The 18,106-nt window shown below is 39.8% G+C and overlaps 1 pseudogene across 1 annotated transcript in view; it reads right to left on the minus strand.

The window, feature by feature from the left end:
* Positions 1–625: 625 nt before the first annotated feature.
* Positions 626–18,106, minus strand: part of LOC149026475 (WAT1-related protein At5g40240-like) — a 38,388-nt pseudogene continuing 20,907 nt past the window's right edge. Inside the window, exons 4-7 of the transcript XR_016171845.1 lie at positions 14,889–15,112; positions 14,639–14,797; positions 3,649–3,800; positions 626–1,661 (exon numbers count right to left, since the gene is read on the minus strand). The product of XR_016171845.1 is annotated as a WAT1-related protein At5g40240-like (transcript). The remainder of the gene's footprint in view (positions 1,662–3,648; positions 3,801–14,638; positions 14,798–14,888; positions 15,113–18,106) is intronic.

Raw genomic sequence — 18,106 nt, forward strand, 5'->3', positions numbered from 1 at the left:
ATCACTTAGCAGTTGTGTCTCTCCCTCTTCCCCTCTTCCCCTCTCCCGCCCCTTTTGGGTTTGTCGTTTTCTTTGTATGAAGAAATTGTAAATGTAAATTTTGACGTGGCACGTTGACTGGGTCAAAAACATTATTAAATTAGTCCAGATCCACTGCACTCTTCTATTGTTTCACACTTTTTTTTTTTTTTTTTTTTGGTAAATTGTTTCACACTTTCACTACCCACCATAATGGATGGACCCACTTTTTGTTTTTTGGGTAAATAATGGATGGACCCACTTATGTCTAATGAGTTGTGACGGACTTGTGAGACAATAAAGTTGGATAAAAGAGAGCAGTGAGAGCAGAAAATCCAAATTCTTTTTTTTTTTTTTTTTGGTAAAGGAAAATCCAAATTCACCATCTGGCTTAAGAGAATAGAAGTTGGGTGTAAGGGAGAAAGGAAGGCAGAAAATAGATAAAAATAATAATAGTACTAAATAAAGAAGAAACGAAAAGAACAAGAGAGAGAGAATTTGAAACGGTTGGTTAAAGTGTCTTACGTCGTAGGAGGGATCTGGATGTGCTGCAAGCCTGCAACTATATCTTATGTCTATCACTTGTGAGGCAGTATCAGAGGAAAGTGCCCTGTCCCCCACCCGGAGTCCCAGACCCAGATAAATAGAATACATGAAACGCAAAGGCCAAAGATCCAAAACAAGAATCCCCATCCAATATTCCAATTTAAATAGAGTGAAGACTGAAGGGTAGAGTCTCAACTTTCAGGTATAGAGAGAGGGACAAGAGTGAAGTTGCATAGCAGATTAGCAGCTCCATCGTCAATCTATTGGCGGTCTTTGTCCAGAGGATCCTTACCTGGCACAGTGCCCAGGCTAAGTCACCTTAATTTGAGCTCACCAACACTACTGGGGAAGCTGGACTTTGCAAAATATGAACATCGCAGCAACAGGATCGAATAGAGATCCCAAATGATTATCTACTTTGTAAACCTTTGTTTCTTCATCAACCAAAGCTAAGACGAGGACTTCTCTGCCCCATCCAAAATCACATTAGCTCTGAAGCTTTGTAAAGTTGGAAATGCTAGGAATTGCAAGACCACACAAACATGAGTTTGATCATCAATTATCACAAGGCCATGATCGTACAAGTGCCTCTTTAATTGTTTTAAATCACACTAGAAAGTGAAAAAAGCAAGTGATTCTCGTTTAGAACAACTTCCCTACTGTCAGATCTCTAATCATCATCCAACCAGAATGACGAGTTGCGTCCAGTATGGAATACTTAATTCTTCATTTTACCAGGCTGCGCAAGATTGTGAATGTATGCTCATATTTACCAACATTCCAATCATGCAATCAACCATGATGCAGTTATGTCTTCCATGTTACCAAACTGAGCTAGACAGCTTAAATGCAACTATATATTTCAATTCTTGGTTACAGAAAGATCCATGCATTCTTTGACTAACTTACATTCTTTTTTCCCCTTTCAACTATCACACTTATTCCAAGTTGTGTCTCAATTGCCTTGCAAAAGAGGGTCCCTTTCAGCTGCAGACTCCAAGCTTGTAAACCCGATACCTTTATCCAATTTCTCTTCTTGGGACTTTCCCCATATCACAGCATAAAATCCAACAGTGATGGTAATTGAGCCAACCATGCTGCCAAAAAAATAATAGTAGTGAACTTTTAATTATTATTTTCCCTCATACTAAAAGGGAGATGGGGGCTGAGGGGCAGAGAGAGTGAGAGATTGAAAACCTTCAAATTGAAATAAAACATTTATGTCAGAGTACCAACTCAAAACTGATATGAAAGGGCAGACCAACCCAGTGTGTCCCATAAAAAGACTAGCAAACGAACAGAGTGAATGCAGCACTTCATTATTTTGATGATTTTGCTCAGAGCTTCTTTTACATTCATTCTGTTGCCGAGTACTGAAACAAAAGATCTCAACTTTCCTCCAACCATGAGGCAGTACAGACAACAAAGCCCTAATTGAAAGTGAAAACAGAGCCTTGTACTCTAGGAGAAAATAAAATATCTGTTCCATTTTTTTTTCTCTTTCCAACTTTCTACTCTGTCATTCACACAATCAACTATATAAAGCATTCTTTGGAACAGGTTTGGGACCATGAACGGGGATTAGCAAAATTAGCTGAGGACAGTTCATAATGAAGTGGTTTGACTCCAACCAAATGAAGGGTCTTTGGAGATACACATACCTAATATGAAAAGCCAGTCCCACCCACAAAATAGAAATGTTTTCTTTTTCTGTTTATTTTCAAAGCAGCTCAGATCAGCTCATGGACTCGTTGAAAATGGCACTTTATCAAAGGGTGGACAGTATCTAAATCTGATAACTCATAAAAGGTAGCAAAATCTCTTTCAGCTCACGAAGTGGTTGAAAATGGCACTTTTAAGGCAGGGTGAACAGTGTCTACATCTGATAACTCTTAAAAGGCAGTAAAATCTTTCTTTGTTTTGCTGTCATGCGGCCTGTATAAAGGTCCTTTCTTCTTGTTACAAGTGCTACATAGAAGATCTTATCAATAAATGACACAACATCAGATGAAGAGAAGTGCTTTCCCAGTTTGGCACATATAGAAGGTCGTAAATCACAGATCTTGTCGGATATTCAGCTAAAGCAGGAGGTCATAATGTTAGTATGGAACATACAGAGGAATGTAAAGAAGCTGTATTCAGTGACAAGATCAAATATCCAACCCATAACAGATGTCTGAAAGGCCCTAACTGTTGGCACTCTCTTCTCAGTGGCTCAAACTACGTATACAAAGGCAGAGTGATAAGCTAATAAATGATTAGGCTAAATGGGGTTGTCAATCACCAAAAGACAGAAAGTTTTGTTATTACCATTCAAGACCAGATAGGAATTTTATCACATGTAAGGAACAAAGGAATGAAGGCATATGATTACCGAAGCGTTTGGTCCAGAAGAAGTTGTGGTTGAAACAGATGCTCGTAAATGCATCTTATGAAAACATCGAAGGAGGCATGAACTGGATTAAACATCATCCCTTTGTCCACCGAGCAGGTTTGACCTAAACCACCAGTATATGCAGTGAGGCCAGATTGCAGTCCTTCAGAGAAGTTGTCCATTCATTGACATTCTTTGTGACATTTTTTCCCAAAGTATGGATCAACAAGTTACTTTCCTACCCGATTGAAGGCCAAAACAGAAAAGGCAAAGATGATGTCATGGTTTCCTATCAAACCAATAAAATTTCACTGAGGCTGAATTTCTTTTTCTGTAGAACATTTGATGAGATTTTCTGAGAACCAATACAAAAATGTATAAAGACTGGGAATTGGAAAAATATTTTACTGAAATACAATCACATAAAATGTTGGAAAATAAAATCTATTTCCAAATTTGGATACTTTTTCCCTGAAATAGTGAAGGTATCTTGCTCATTGGTACTTTTTGGAATTCATGGACTCCTCCAACCCTATTTAGCTGGATTTATTCCCCACCCATTCCACCAAAAGTTGATTTCCAAATGTGCTTCTTGGGCAAGTGCAACCAAAAAAATGCCAAATGAAACTAAATTTTATAAATGAATTTTCTGGAAATATTTTAAAGTGAAATAAATGCAGCATAAAAAGAGGAAGTAGAGAAATAAATACCTTCCCAGATGGAAGGTGTCCCCAAGGAAAAGGACCCCCATGGCAACTGCAATGACAATCCCCAAAGGCCTGAACATGGCAACATAAAGAGGGCCCTTCTGATGCAAGGCCCATGTTATAGTACCAACACAAAATCCAAACCCAAAAATTGCCTGCAGTGAAGCACATGTTGTGTAGGTCAAGTTAAGGAATCCACATGGGATGCACATTAGAAAAAGTTACGGACCCAAAGGAAAGTTCAATGTGAAATGGTCATATTCGAAATTGAATCCAAACACTATCCAGAATAGGACTAACACACTGCATCCACCAAATCTTCAGATCTTCAGAGAAAAGGAAAAATGATTTCTATTTCTGACCATCAGATCCATCACATTGCAACAACAACAACAACAACTCAGCCTAGTACCAACTTGTGGTAAACTCTGAAGAAATTACATTCCAAAGATGATTTGATTTATTCACCCTACTAGGGTATTTATAGATTTACAAATCATAGACCAGAACTAACTTAGAGAGGGAATAGGAGCACTAACAGATAAGGAAAGGAGTGAAAAATAAAAAAGACCTAAAATCATAAGGAGAGGGGAGTCCTATTTCAATTAGGACTCTCCTCAAGACTTGTATTAGTGCTATTTTGAGAGTCCTCTCACAACACTCCCCCCTCAAGTTGGGGCATAGATATCACATATACTCAACTTGGTCAAAATAAGGGATTGGAAATCAAGAATGCAAGAGGGCATACAGCTGATAAGACAGGCAGCGGTGAAGACCAGAACAAAATAGGTAGGTTCTACATAAAGGTTCTAAGTAGTAAAGCTACAAGAGATTGGAAATCAAGAATGCAAGAGGGCATACAGTTGATCAGATACACAGCTGTCAGAATAGCATATCTCCAATACTGCGATGGAACATTATGTGCAAACATCAAAGCACAAGCAACTTCCAACAGATGCCGATTTTTTTCTTTCCACTAAGCCATTCTAAGCCGGGGTATCAACACAACCAGCCTGATGGAGAATACCATGATCTTATAAGCATGCGTGAAAAGTATGCCCCTGTTGGATTCTATTAGGAGTCTAATAAGAGTTTGTATAGGAGTTAAATTTTTGTATTCATATAAAATTCTATTCCTTGTAATAGTATACTTTCCACTTAATTATAAATAGAGGGCTTGAGATCATTGATCAATAATCCATTCTTCTAATTTCATATTTCTCAACATGGCATCAGAGCCTAATCTCGATTAGGGAATTAAGAAAAAAAGAGAAGAGTGTCGAACTTACCTCCTCACCTCTCTTGCTGTCTCTGTCGTAGAAAATGATCAAAACCCATCGTTTTTTTTCTAGCAGTTCTTCAAACCAATCGATTCTTCAAACCAATCTCTGTCGTAGAAAAGGATCGAAACCCATCGTTTTTGTCTAGCAGTTCTTCAAACCAATCAAGTAACCATCGAAACTCATCGCCCTCTCTGGCTGATATTCAGTACCGCTGCATTCAAATCGACAACACCAAGAACAGAAAAAAGGGAAAGAAGAAGAGAAGAAGAAGCCTGCACTACCGCTGCTCCTGCAACTTTTTTTCCCTGATTTCTCTGATTTCTCTTATTCTTCACCTGAAGCCTGCGATTCTGAAGCCTGGTTCTTCATCTGAAGCCTGCGATTGAGGTTCTTCGATTGGGATTCTGCGATTGAGGTTCTTCGATTGGGGTTGTTCTTCTTAAGCCTACGATTGAGGATCGATTCTTCATCTGAATCACTTCGATTAGCCCAAACAAAATAGATGTTTGAGGGTTATTTTGGTAAATTTGCATTGCAGGGACTTATATGTAAATTTGTATAAGTTCTGAGATTTATTTGCAAATTCAGATTTTTCAAGGACATAATTGTCATTACAAAAAGGGAAAAAAAGGATAGGGGTATTTATAATTTTTTTTTTGTTTGACTATTGCATTCTGCAACATTTCAATTACTTTGAAGGGGTGAAGACTGAAGAACTGCAGACAATTCTGTCAACATGGCAACCACTGATGGTACTACTACTCCCACTGGATCCGAACATTATCCCACTCTTCATCCTCTTTCGGTAAGATTTGATGGCACAAATTATTTGATCTGGTCTCGATCTGCTTACCTAACTATTGCTGGAAGAGGACTAGTTGGATACATTACTGGCACCACTATCAAACCTACTACCGCAGGTGCTTTACAAGATAAATGGATATCAAATGACTCTCTTATTATGTCATTCCTTTTGAATTCCATGCATCCAAATATTACCCGGGGTTACGTATTACTTGATACTGCAGCCCAAATATGGAAGGCTACTACTGAAACATATGGACAGTTGAAGAATGATGCACAGGTTTATGAGGTACGAAAGAAGCTTCATGAGACTACCCAAAAGGAACTGACTGTGGCCCACTATTATGCTGAGTTGCGATCTCTTTGGCAAAAGTTGGATCATTATGGGGATTATCACCCCACTAATCCAGATGATGTGGCAACGTATAAGAAGCACATTGATAAGATTCGGGTATATGACTTCTTGGCAGGTTTGAACGTGGAGTACGATCAGATTAGAGTGCAAGTCTTAAGTCGTTCTCCCTTTCCTACACTAGAACAGTCTTATGCTCTTGTTCAATGTGAGGAAAGTCGTCAATTAGCCATGCTTCATACTCCTATTGTGGAAAAATCAGCCTTACAATCTGTTCACACTAAATCTGATCCGGCTAAGGAGATTGTCAAGTGTAAGCACTGTCATAAACCATATCATACCAAGGCCAATTGTTGGAAACTCCATGGGAAGCCTGCTAATTTTGAGCAAAAAAGGCACAAAAAACAGGAAAATCGAAAGCTCATATTTCTGAGACAATTTCCACAACACCCTCTGCAGATGTTGGTCTCTCACAGGAGGAGTTAGCTACTCTGCGACGTATTCTGCAATCTTCTACTGCCGGTACAGCCTCTACCACTGCTTCCTCTACTAATCAAACCAACTCCTACCTTGTTACTTCAGGTAAAACTTTTACAAGCTTCCAGGTTTCTTCAGTTTCTACTCCTTGGATTATTGATCCAGGAGCCACAGATCATATGACAGGTTTATCCTCTTTTTTCTTACAATATTTTCCAACTTCTGGAAAGGATAAAGTTCAAATTACTGATGGCTCCTATTCTTCCATTGCTGGAAAAGGGACCATTCAACATTCTCCATCCCATTCTTTGTCTAAAGTTTTTACATGTTCCCTCTTTCTCTACTAACTTGCTCTCTATCAGCAGTCTTACACATGACTTGAATTGTAAAGTGACATTTTTCCCATCTTAATGTGTCTTTCTGGATCTGGTAACGGGGAAGGAGATTGGACGTGGTAAACTAGACAATGGACTTTATTTGCTCGAGCCGATTGAAGGATCTACTTCTACTCTAACTACATCTGCTAATCAAGTCCATTCGGTAATATCAAACCTTCATCAGTGGCACCGTAGGCTAGGTCACCCCCCCTCTAAGAACTCTTAAGAAAATATTTCCTGATTTAGTTCCTTCTTGTAATGAGGATGATTTTTTTTGTGAAGCCTGCATTTTTGCGAAGCAGACTCGTTCTACTTATTTACCTTCTCTTCATAATAGAAAAACTATTCCTTTTATGTTAATTCATACTGATTGTGGGGTCCCTACCGACGTGTGTCTATCACTGGCCATAGGTACTTTGTTACTTTTATTGATTATCACTCTCGTTCTACATGGATTTATCTTTTAAAACAAAAAACTGAAGTTTTCCAATGTTTTCATGATTTTCATAATATGATTAAAACTCAGTTCAATGCCACTGTGAAGATCCTTCGCAGTGACAATGGCACAGAGTATATTGATGGTGAATTTCAAAGATATCTCTCCGACTCTGGCATAATACATCAGATCAGTTACGTTGATACGGCTGCCCAAAATGGGGTGGCCGAAAGGAAGAATCGGCATCTCTTAGAGATAGCCCGTTCTATTATGATTGCCATGAATGTACCTGACCAGTACTGGAGTGATGCTATACTCACTGATTCTTACCTTGAATAGGATGCCCAGTAGGATACTTGGTTTTAAAGGTCCTAATGAGATTCTTCAGGGAGCCTCTTCTTTTGTTATTTCCCCAAAGGTTTTTGGATGCGTGTGTTATGCCAGAATCATAGCCCACCAAGGTAAGTTGGCTCCCCGCGGCCTACGCTGCAAATTTTTGGAGTATTCTGCTACTCAGAAAGGGTACAAATGTTATCATCCTCCCTCCAGGAAAACCATTGTATCCATGGATGTACTTTTTCATGAGTTTTGCCCTTACTATACACCTCTCCAGGGGGAGAGTCCTAGAGGAAAGGTGTTCTTTCCGACTCTAGATCTTCCTTTCACACACCAACACAACTTAAGAGTCCCAGAAGAGTTTCCTGACCAGGGGGAGACTTCGGCCAGTATACTGAGGACTCTAATCCTCCCCCTTCGATTTCTGAACCATGTGAAGAACCTAGCCAAGGGAAGACCACTCCTGTGAGACACACTGTTGGGGTCTTTCAAAACCAGATTGACCAGAATAAAGAGGTGCAGACTTATCAGAGGAAGAAATACAACCGGCTAAAGCAGGTGGAGAAAGGTGATACGTTACCACTTCAGTCTCCTGCTCCAGAATCAAATTCTACTGAGGTATCTTCTTCTGATCTTCCTATTGCTGTTAGAAAAGGTGTCAGATCTTGTACTCAACATCCCATAGCTAAATATGTTTCTTATAACTCTTTGCCTGACTCCTACCGTGCTTTTATATCCTCTCTATCATCTATATCTGTTCCTAAAAGTTGGCAAAAAGCCTATGCTGATAAGAGATGGAAGGAAGCTATGGTAGAGGAAATGCAGGCAATGAAGAAAAATGACACTTGGGAGCTTGGTTACACTTCCTCCAGGAAAAAAAACCAGTGGGCCGCAAATGGGTATTTGTGGTTAAACAAAATATGGATGGATCAGTCAACAAGTTGAAAGCTAGACTAGTTGCAAAGGGGTTTACCCAGACCTATGGGATTGATTATCAGGAGACTTTTGCCCCTGTTGCAAAACTAAATACTGTCAGATCTGTTGTCTGTAGCTGTGAACAAACACTGGAACTTGCACCAACTAGACTAAAGAATGCCTTCTTACATGGGGAGTTAGCAGAAGAGGTCTATATGGAAATCCCATATGGTTTCTCCGATAACAATACTGCAGGGAAAGTTTGTCGATTGAAGAGGTCACTTTATGGGTTAAAACAGTCTCCTAGATGCAGGTTTGGACGCCTCCTGAAGGCAATGACTTTTATTGGGTACAAGCAAAGCAATACTGATCATACACTATTTGTCAAGAAGTCAAGTACTAACATCACACTTCTCATTGTCTATGTAGACGATATTGTCATCACAGGGAATGATGGTGAAGAAATTCAAAAGTTGAAGGACTTTCTTGGCAGAGAGTTTGAAATTAAAGATCTTGGGAAGTTACAGTATTTCTTAGGGATTGAGGTGGCTCGATCAAATAAATGTATATTCCTATCCCAAAGAAAGTATGTCCTAGATCTATTATCAGAAGTGGGAATGTTGGGGTGTAAAGTAGTTGATACCCCTATTGAAGCTGGAGCTAAACTTAAAGAAAAAGAGAGAGAACCAGTGGACAAACGAAGATACCAAAGGCTGGTAGGGAAGCTTATTTACTTGTCCCACACCAGGCCAGACATCGCTTATGCTGTAGGTATAGTGAGTCAATTCATGCATGATCCATATTTAGCTCATATGAAGGCTGCTATCAGAATACTACAGTATTTGAAGGGAACTCCTGGAAAAGGAATACTTTTGTCACCCACAGATAATCTAAAAGTAGAAGCATACACTGATGCAGATTGAGCTGGATCTCCAGACAGGAAGTCAACTTCAGGTTACTGTACCTTTATTGGAGGTAATCTAGTTACTTGGAGAAGTAAGAAACAAAATGTGGTAGCTTAATCTAGTACTGAAGTTGAATATAGAGCTATGGTTCGTGGAGTTTGTGAGCTACTATGGTTGAAAGGCTTGCTGCAAGATATTGGAGTACAAGTTCCAAACCCTATGATGTTATATGGTGACAACAAGGCTGCTATTAGTATTGCTAATAATTCGGTGCAACATGATCGAACTAAGCACATTGAAATTGACAGGTTTTTTGTCAAAGGAAATTTGGAACAAGGGCTTATCTGCATGCCTTTTGTAAGATCTGGAGACCAAGTAGCAGATGTTTTCACTAAGGGTTTGAAAGAAAAAGATTTCTTTCCTATTGTAGGCAAGTTGGGCATGACTAATATCTATGCCTCAACTTGAGGGGGAGTGTTGGATTCTATTAGGAGCCTAATAAAAGTTTGTATAGGAGTTAAATTAGAGTTTGTATTCATATAAAATTATATTCCTTATAATAGTATACTTTCCACTTAATTATAAATAGAGGGCTTGAGATCATTGATCAATAAGCCATTCTACCAATTTCATATTCTCTGCGATTGTCAGTGCAAAGTGCTATGACCTTGCCGTTGAACTAAGTCTGTATCATCTTGTGGAATACTTGAAAGCATTGAAAGACTTCACTCTTTTATCGCATTAAATACACCCAAATGACATGAGTATGACAGTCAATGAAGGTTACAAACCAATAGTGATCAGAAATAGAGTTACAATGCGTAAAGACCCCATACATATCAAAGTGAACTAAATCAAAGGGATGATGACTTTTCTTATCAGATTGGGAATAAATATAAGTGTGTTTCTTCAGCATATTATAGCAATGTTTAACTAAATTTGGAAAAAGGGACAATAGGTTTTAACTGGAGGATGGCCAAGCCTCTAATGGAGAAGGCATATATCTGAGGAGACAGAGTGAATCTGTGGTGTTGGTGAAGAAGTTACAGCAGTAGGGGAGCCAAATTGTTGAGCAAGTAGAGGCCATTCTGCACCTTACCATGTCCAATCATTCTCTCTGTCACCAGATCCTATACAACACAATAAGAAGGGGGGAAAAAAGTAACTTTGTAGTCTTAAATCTTTAGTAAGACTACTAATAGATAGGAGAGTAGAAACGAGGGAATATGCAAAACAGAAGACAAGGTTAAGGTGGAAGGGCAGCTAATGGTGCCTTTCCCAGAGGTGGGCGAGGGATCTGTTTGTCCCATGGACTGTGTCTCGTCCTGACAAAAGGGTGTACTGATGGAATTGAGTGGATGAATCAGTCATGCAATCAATAACCCTAGAGTCTATAATCCAGGAGATAGATATCGTCGAAATACAAAAGAGTAGGTGAAAAATACCTGAGTGGACTTGATGATTACCATGTCAAATTCATGCATCATATAGGGATTTCGAACCATTACGGCTAGGAATTTGACACAACTAACGGTAAAGTGTGCTTTAAAACCAGGGGGAAAGAAAGGATTCACTCTCGGCTCTGTGAAAACATGAACTGGGTTCGAACCCTGAAAACTTGGGCATGTAGCAGAGGTAGATGTAGATGTAGGGGTAAAAGGGGCAGCTTGTAGTAACAAACAACATGTCAGCTTCAGTGGAAGATGTGGAGTCAGCCTCAGCTTCGATTGGCCCGAGTCTTTCCATTGTTCTTTCCACGACCAGCTTTTCTTTTCACTTCAACATCTACAAGCTTCTGATGCAGATTTTAAAACTTTTTCTTTTCTGTGACATGGTTTACCATGATGTTCACAATTGCTAACTTCTTTCAGTGCCTCTTTACTATTTCCAGTTTGAATCTGACATGCTGACCTATTAGGTGCAAAAGAAGGACACATTGCAACACGACAACAGTCTTAAGTATGAAAAAAAGCATGTGATTCATCTAAGGTGGGAAATGGATCTCAACTGAGATCTGAAGCCAAATAGGGTCTCAATTAAAGAGGGATTCCCTTAGTTGTCCCATTCATTTTTTGTAATTTGATTCATCTTAGGATGAGCTAAGTCAAAATCCTACTTAGGATATGAGTCCTAAGTCCTATAAGAGTACTAGTTTGAATCATCATCTAGTGTATTTTTTGGATGAATAAATAATCAAATTAAACGAAACACTAAAATACAAGAAGGATCCAAAAGGGAGGATCAGAGAGAGGGATGGAATTGGGAGTTGACAAGAGACAACAATGAGCATGTTCCTTGGGGAATCAACAACCGGGGGATGGGGAATAGAGGTAATCCTAGCAGAAACATCAAAGTGGATAGCATTCCAAATCAAGTCAATAGAATGGGATTTGGACGACCAACCCTGAGATTACGCTCCCACCACAGATGGTGGATCATGGCACAAAAAACAAATCTACCGATCAGGTCACAAATAAAGGTACCTGAAAAGTTACTCAAAACCCAAGAGCAATCACGATCAAACCCAAATAAACGATGAGAGCGGGGCCAAATGGAATCATCATCTAATGTTGAATCCTAGTATGAGTATATTCATGTAAAGCTATATATATAGCCCCTAGCTTGTAAAGATGACAGATTTGATGAATGAAAATTTGAGAATTTAAGGTGCCAAGTTGGACCATGGTTTTACTTAAGAGGGGGCAATTTGTGGCTGCTGCAGTATTTTAAATTTCTACAAGTTTACAAGTTCTTCAACCTCCATTCTCCCCTGCAAGTAAGTATAATTAAACCCCCAGCCCATACCCCCATTCTTTAATTCCATCCCATTCACAGCCCGTCCTTTTCCCTTCCCCCTTGCCTGCTGCAACACCCAACCCCCACTCCTATCACATACCTCCCTACCCCCTTCTCAATCCCTGCAGCAGCATCCCCATGCCTCCCCCCCCCCCCCCAAAAAAAAAAAAAAGAACTCCCTCAATCCCCTCCCATTCACCAGCCCTTCTCCCTTGTTACAGCCCACTTTCCCCCCTCTTTTCTGTCTTCTTCTTCTTTTCCTCTCTTCACCAAACCCTAGAAGCCCTGACCCTCTTTCAACCATATTTTTCAAAGCCCTCACCAAAACCCTATTTCCTTTTAGAATCATCTTCCCCAACACCCCCCCCTTCTTACCTTAGACCTCAAACTTAGCCCTCGCTACCCCCAAGAAACACTAGTTCTTAAAAACCGTTAATTCCAAAACCCTAAAATCTGAAGCTTCAGTTTTGAATTTAAAATTACAGCAAGGTTCAGGGTTGAAATTCAATCAACCCTAGCTCCAAACCATAATTGAACCTAGCCTTACTCAATTCCCAACCCTAGAACCACCATATTCAGCCAAAATCCTACAACCGCAGGGTATTAAAGCCCTAGATTTACTGCTGCTTCACTTGAATCAATCCTGAAGACAAACCCTCGAATTGCGGTTCAGATCAGTCATGTTCAAACTATGTCCAGCTGAGAAATCATACCCTCAGGTCTCATCAAATTGCTTGCATTAGGCTGCAATACCATCCACATTATTTGGCTAGAATGTGTTGTAATGATTATTGACTAATCCTCTGCCATTGTGCAATAAGGGTGTTATAGTACTAAGAGATTGTCATATTCTTCTGTTTGGTCTTATGAACTTGTTTACAAAGCTCATACACCTGGCCCAATTTTCAACTTTACCAAAAGTCTTCTGTGCAGCAGTCCAAATACTAGCAACAGGGACCAATAAAAAGAAGGTTCGGTGTAACTCTGGTTTCATGGATCTAATTAAGAATGCTATTACCAAAGAATCATGTGCAAGCCATCGATTTTTGTGCTGATACAAGGATTTTTTGGTTTTGAAGTAGTTCCAGTGAAATGTCCTAGCAGTCCTCAGTTAATGATAGTATTGTAAGTAGACCTTGACCACATAAATTATTTGAACCATCCAGGATTCTAAGTGGAGAACCATAGGGCTTGTAATCAGTCTTATCAGGGATTTTTGTTGCAGTAGATATAGGTCCTGTGACTAATTGATTCTGATGTAGTCATCTTCTTCCCAACTTAAGGGTCACAAGCCCTACTGAGCTATTTAGGTAACAATTAGGCTATCAAAGCCCACTAAGCTATTCGGATAACAGTTAGGGTAGAATTACAATTAATTTAAGGTAGGTAACCAAGTGCAGGAAGGGAAAAACATTACAACTTTGAACTGTCTACAAACTTCAATTCAGAATACAACCTGAAACAAATTGTAATGGAATAATAACCGCTATGGTACAGCAAAAATAAAACTTCAGCTCTGCAGCAAGATTAGGTCTCGAAAGGGGAAGATTGCCAAAGGGAGGGGCAAGACTTCAGGTATAATAGAGATCAGGTTCTGCGCAGGTCTGAGATAGGTTCCTTTTTTTAAGGTGATAAGGGGTAGAGTGAAGGACAACAACCGACTTAACATCAACCACTCTATTGCCCTCGAAACATAAAAAAATAACTACAGCTAGGTTTGGTTCCAAAACAAAGGGCAGCTAACCTGGTTTTAGACCTCGCAATGGAGATTCTTTAATGGAGAGAATCTTGCAATGAATGGCTTGCGGTGGGAGCAGGAATCTCCATGAATGGCAAGCGATGGGAGCAGGAACAAGTCAGCTACGAATTGGAGTGAAATCCCTTGCCACAATTGAGATTTGGGAAGCTCCATTCATTGTTTTTGCTCAACAATAGAGGAGAGAACAAATTTCGAGCCCTAGGACTCATACCTTGTGGTAAATTGAGAGGAAATTGAACTCCGAATATGATCTCATTCAGTCACCCTAATAGGGTATTTATAGATTTACAAATCTTAGACTAGATTTAATAGATGATGAAACAAATGAAAGCAATAAGAAATAAAAAAGACAAAGTCATAAGGGGAGGGGAGTCCTATTTCAATTAGGACTCTCCTTGAGAGTCCTCTCACAACATAACTAAATGAGTCAGCTGTTGTATGGATAACAATTGAGATGCACAGTCTTGATCAACATTTGAGGATCCTATGGCCTCTAAAATAATTATATTGTGCTTCAAAATCAGAAGTTGTTATGAATTTGTTAAATAGTTACTGAGTAGATACTAGTAAGCAGTGCCAAATCAGGCTTTAATCTCCACGCACTTCGGTGTCGTACAGCAACCAGAGATCCTATTGCAGAATGCAAGGTGCCAAAGAAGGAATAAAGAAAGATGAGGGTCAGTTCTTCTGGATACTCCTTAACAATAGCTGCCTAAAAATATATCACAAACATGTTAGTTATTGTAGTTTGTTTCATTTGTTAATGTTAAGTAGTTTCAAGGAGGTCCTCAGTGGGACCGTACCTGGAAGGTATACCATATTGCAGACAACAGACAATCACCAGCAAAGAAAATACCCCCAACAACCCGAAGAGAGATGAAGCTGATCCGATGGACTAGGAGATAATGGATTCATCATGACTGGCGGGCCTCTATAGAGAGTCACAACAAATGCCCCTGAGATTGATATAATAGTTCCAATTGATTTAGCTTGACTGCTTGAGCTTTTCAAATCCAACTTCTCCATCCTACAAATAAATGACTGGATTTAACACAGATAGCCACTCAGCTATGAACTCATCCATGTAGTGCTACAAACATAAACACACAGAGAAAGATGAGAGGAAAGAACCTCAAACTCAGAGAAGAAATCATAAACACAAGAAATATACTTTATTAGTGTTGGAATGTTGAATTAATCCTTGCATATGTCAGTGTGACACTTCAGGCTTTTATTTATAATAATAGAATGAAAGAGAGTACAAGAATACCCAATGTGAGACTAAAAGAATAGAACTCCTAACAGACAAAACTACCCCTTCTTACTTAAACTCTTGACTTACAACACTCCCCCTCAAGTTGGTGCATCCTTGTCTATCATACCCAACTTGCTAATAATGTTATTGAATAACTTGACACTCAAACTCTTTGTGAACACATCAGCCTGCTGATTATCAGATGTGACAAAAGAAATCTAAACCAGCCCAGACTCAGCCATCTTCTTCATAAAATGTCTGTCAATCTCTACTTGTTTGGTTTTGTCATGCTGAACTGGATTTTGGGCTATACTAACGGCTGGCTTGCTGTCAGAAAACAACCTTATATGTTCTTCTAGATCTGCCCCAAGTTCCTAAAGAAGGCCTTTCAACCAAAGTACCTCACAAATGCCTTGAGCCAAAGCTCTAAATTCCACTTCAGCACTAGATCAAGCAACTACAGCCTGTTTCTTGCTCTTCCTTGACACCAAGTTACCCCCCACATGTAAAATCCCCCAGGATCCTAACCTGAAAACCATAATTGCAAGTTCGAGAACCCAAAGTGCTAGTAGAAGGCAGTTGTGGGCCATCTATAGAAACCACTAGATTAGGACCGGAATCCATTGATGTGGATGGTGTAGATGAAAGATTCAACACTTTGCTGAATTTTAGAAGAAGATCTGACACAAACCCGAATGGACTAGGAAGATGGATTAATAGTTCACGAAAGTTGGAGTTGGAAGGTCCCCTAACCCAGGTAAGAACCCCTAAATGGTGTATAAGCTTGTGTTAGTATCGTGGACAAACTGGCCCAAGAGATCCCACCTCCATGAAAGAAAAAAAATTTGGGGGGGCAGGGGGGGTGGAGGTCAATAGCCGGTAGGTGCCCGGGGCGACCCCTTAGGCGACCACCTTGGGCAACAACCCCCTAGAGCCCGCAAATGGTGAAGAAGTAAAATTAAGTTTTTGGCTTCTAAACACCCTATTTAAAGGCGTTTTCACCCTAAAACGTATTATTCTATTGCTTAGCCGTCAAAGAGCCCTAGCACATGTCAAAGAGTTCATGTTGGAGAAGGAAGGAAGTTGCGTTTCCGTTACGACTTGCGGTTTGGATCCAGTTCTGAGAAATTGAAGGTAAGAATTCATTCCCAACCTCCAATCTCTATTTTCTTCTTACTTTGGATGAAGGACATCATTATCAACTGATGAATTCGATCAAGGAAACCCTATTCTTTATTGGATCAAGCCACATGAATGATTCTCCAATCATTCTAGTTGTTGAATTTCACCACCGGAAGATCTCAAAGAAAACGTAGATCTTTGTTACGTTAGATCTAGGTTGGTATTTTGATTTAAAGTTGTTAGGGATGTTTAGGCATGTTTTTGGGAAGGTTTTAGGACCCTTAAATGACCTGGAACTCGTCAGAAGCAAAGAAGCAAAGACGACGCAGTTCGCAGCGAGGTGCAATTTGCACGCCTGTGGAGGTCGCCTAGCGGGAGACCCCCTCAATCGACCCCCACCCTCACTGACTCAATCGACCCCCACCCCCACTGACTCAATCGTGGCCCCCCGAGGAGGTTGCCTGACATTCGACCCCCTCATAGACCTCCACCTTGCTACCTATGTTTTTAGTCTATTCTGAAGCCCATTTGACTCCAAAGTTACTCTAACTTAAAAATGTTTAGGGTAATTTAAGGTGTTTTAAATTGTTCCTTACATTCTTTAAGAAGGTTACTGTCACTGATCAGGTGAGGGATTCAACCTCACGTGTAACGCAATTGAATCATGATTTCTTAAATTATCTCTTTGATGCCTATTTTATTGTTGTGAACATATTTCTCTTGAGCATATACGAATGGGTAGATTTTGGATTATATGGAATCATAATATGTTTATTATTTATTTCCTTTTTTACAGAATCATGAAAATGCATAATTAGGTACTGGATTGTTTGTTGTTAACATGGATATTGACCTGGGTTGTGGCACTAACCATTGCCCTCGGAACCTTAGAATGGTCATATAGACTTTACTGCATATGTAGGATGTCTAGTTGCATTTGGTTAGGAATACACCCTAACATATTACGACACTATCAGCATGGAGATTAAAGCCAAGTGACCCATGGCAGCAATATTGGATTGGAAGGCACCCAAGACCGGTGAGACTCCGTGAGGGGACACAGTCGTACCGTCGGGGCTATTCATTGGTAGGGTTGCATATGGTAGGTGTAGGGCTCATAGGCGCCCAAGACTTGTGAGACTATATGAGGGGACACGAGAGCGACAGGCAAATGGAGTCTACTACACTCTTTTTGGCTCATGTAGTAGACTATAGTCATTTGGAAGGGCATAGTGTAGTTCTATTTTAGGGCATAATGTTGTGGTAGTTCCCTTTCCTTTCAGTCAAGTGACTTCATATCTCTTCTTCCCTTGAAAAAGAAGTTGCAGAGACATCTTCCATTCATATCGATTTGGGTTTTTCTGCACCATATTCAGATTTGCCCCTTCTTCGATTCATAATTCCCACGCCCTATTACATGTAGATGACTAATAGGGTTACAGATGCATATCCAACAACAGGTAGCCATCTAGTGAGGAATTGACATTCCTAATCTTGGAAGGATATTGGACCAAGAGTGTGAGATGCATGAGGAAAGGTATCTAGACCTTAAGTAATGCATTGAAGTATATGACTTATGCATTGAGCTAAGTATTTCCTTAACACGCGCCAGTTCTCATACTAATGGTCATGGTGAGAGACTGT

The sequence above is a fragment of the Hakea prostrata genome, chromosome 2, assembly GCF_041222555.1.
Source record: "Hakea prostrata isolate BN-2017 chromosome 2, UWA_Hpros_2, whole genome shotgun sequence".
Lineage (NCBI taxonomy): Eukaryota > Viridiplantae > Streptophyta > Magnoliopsida > Proteales > Proteaceae > Hakea > Hakea prostrata.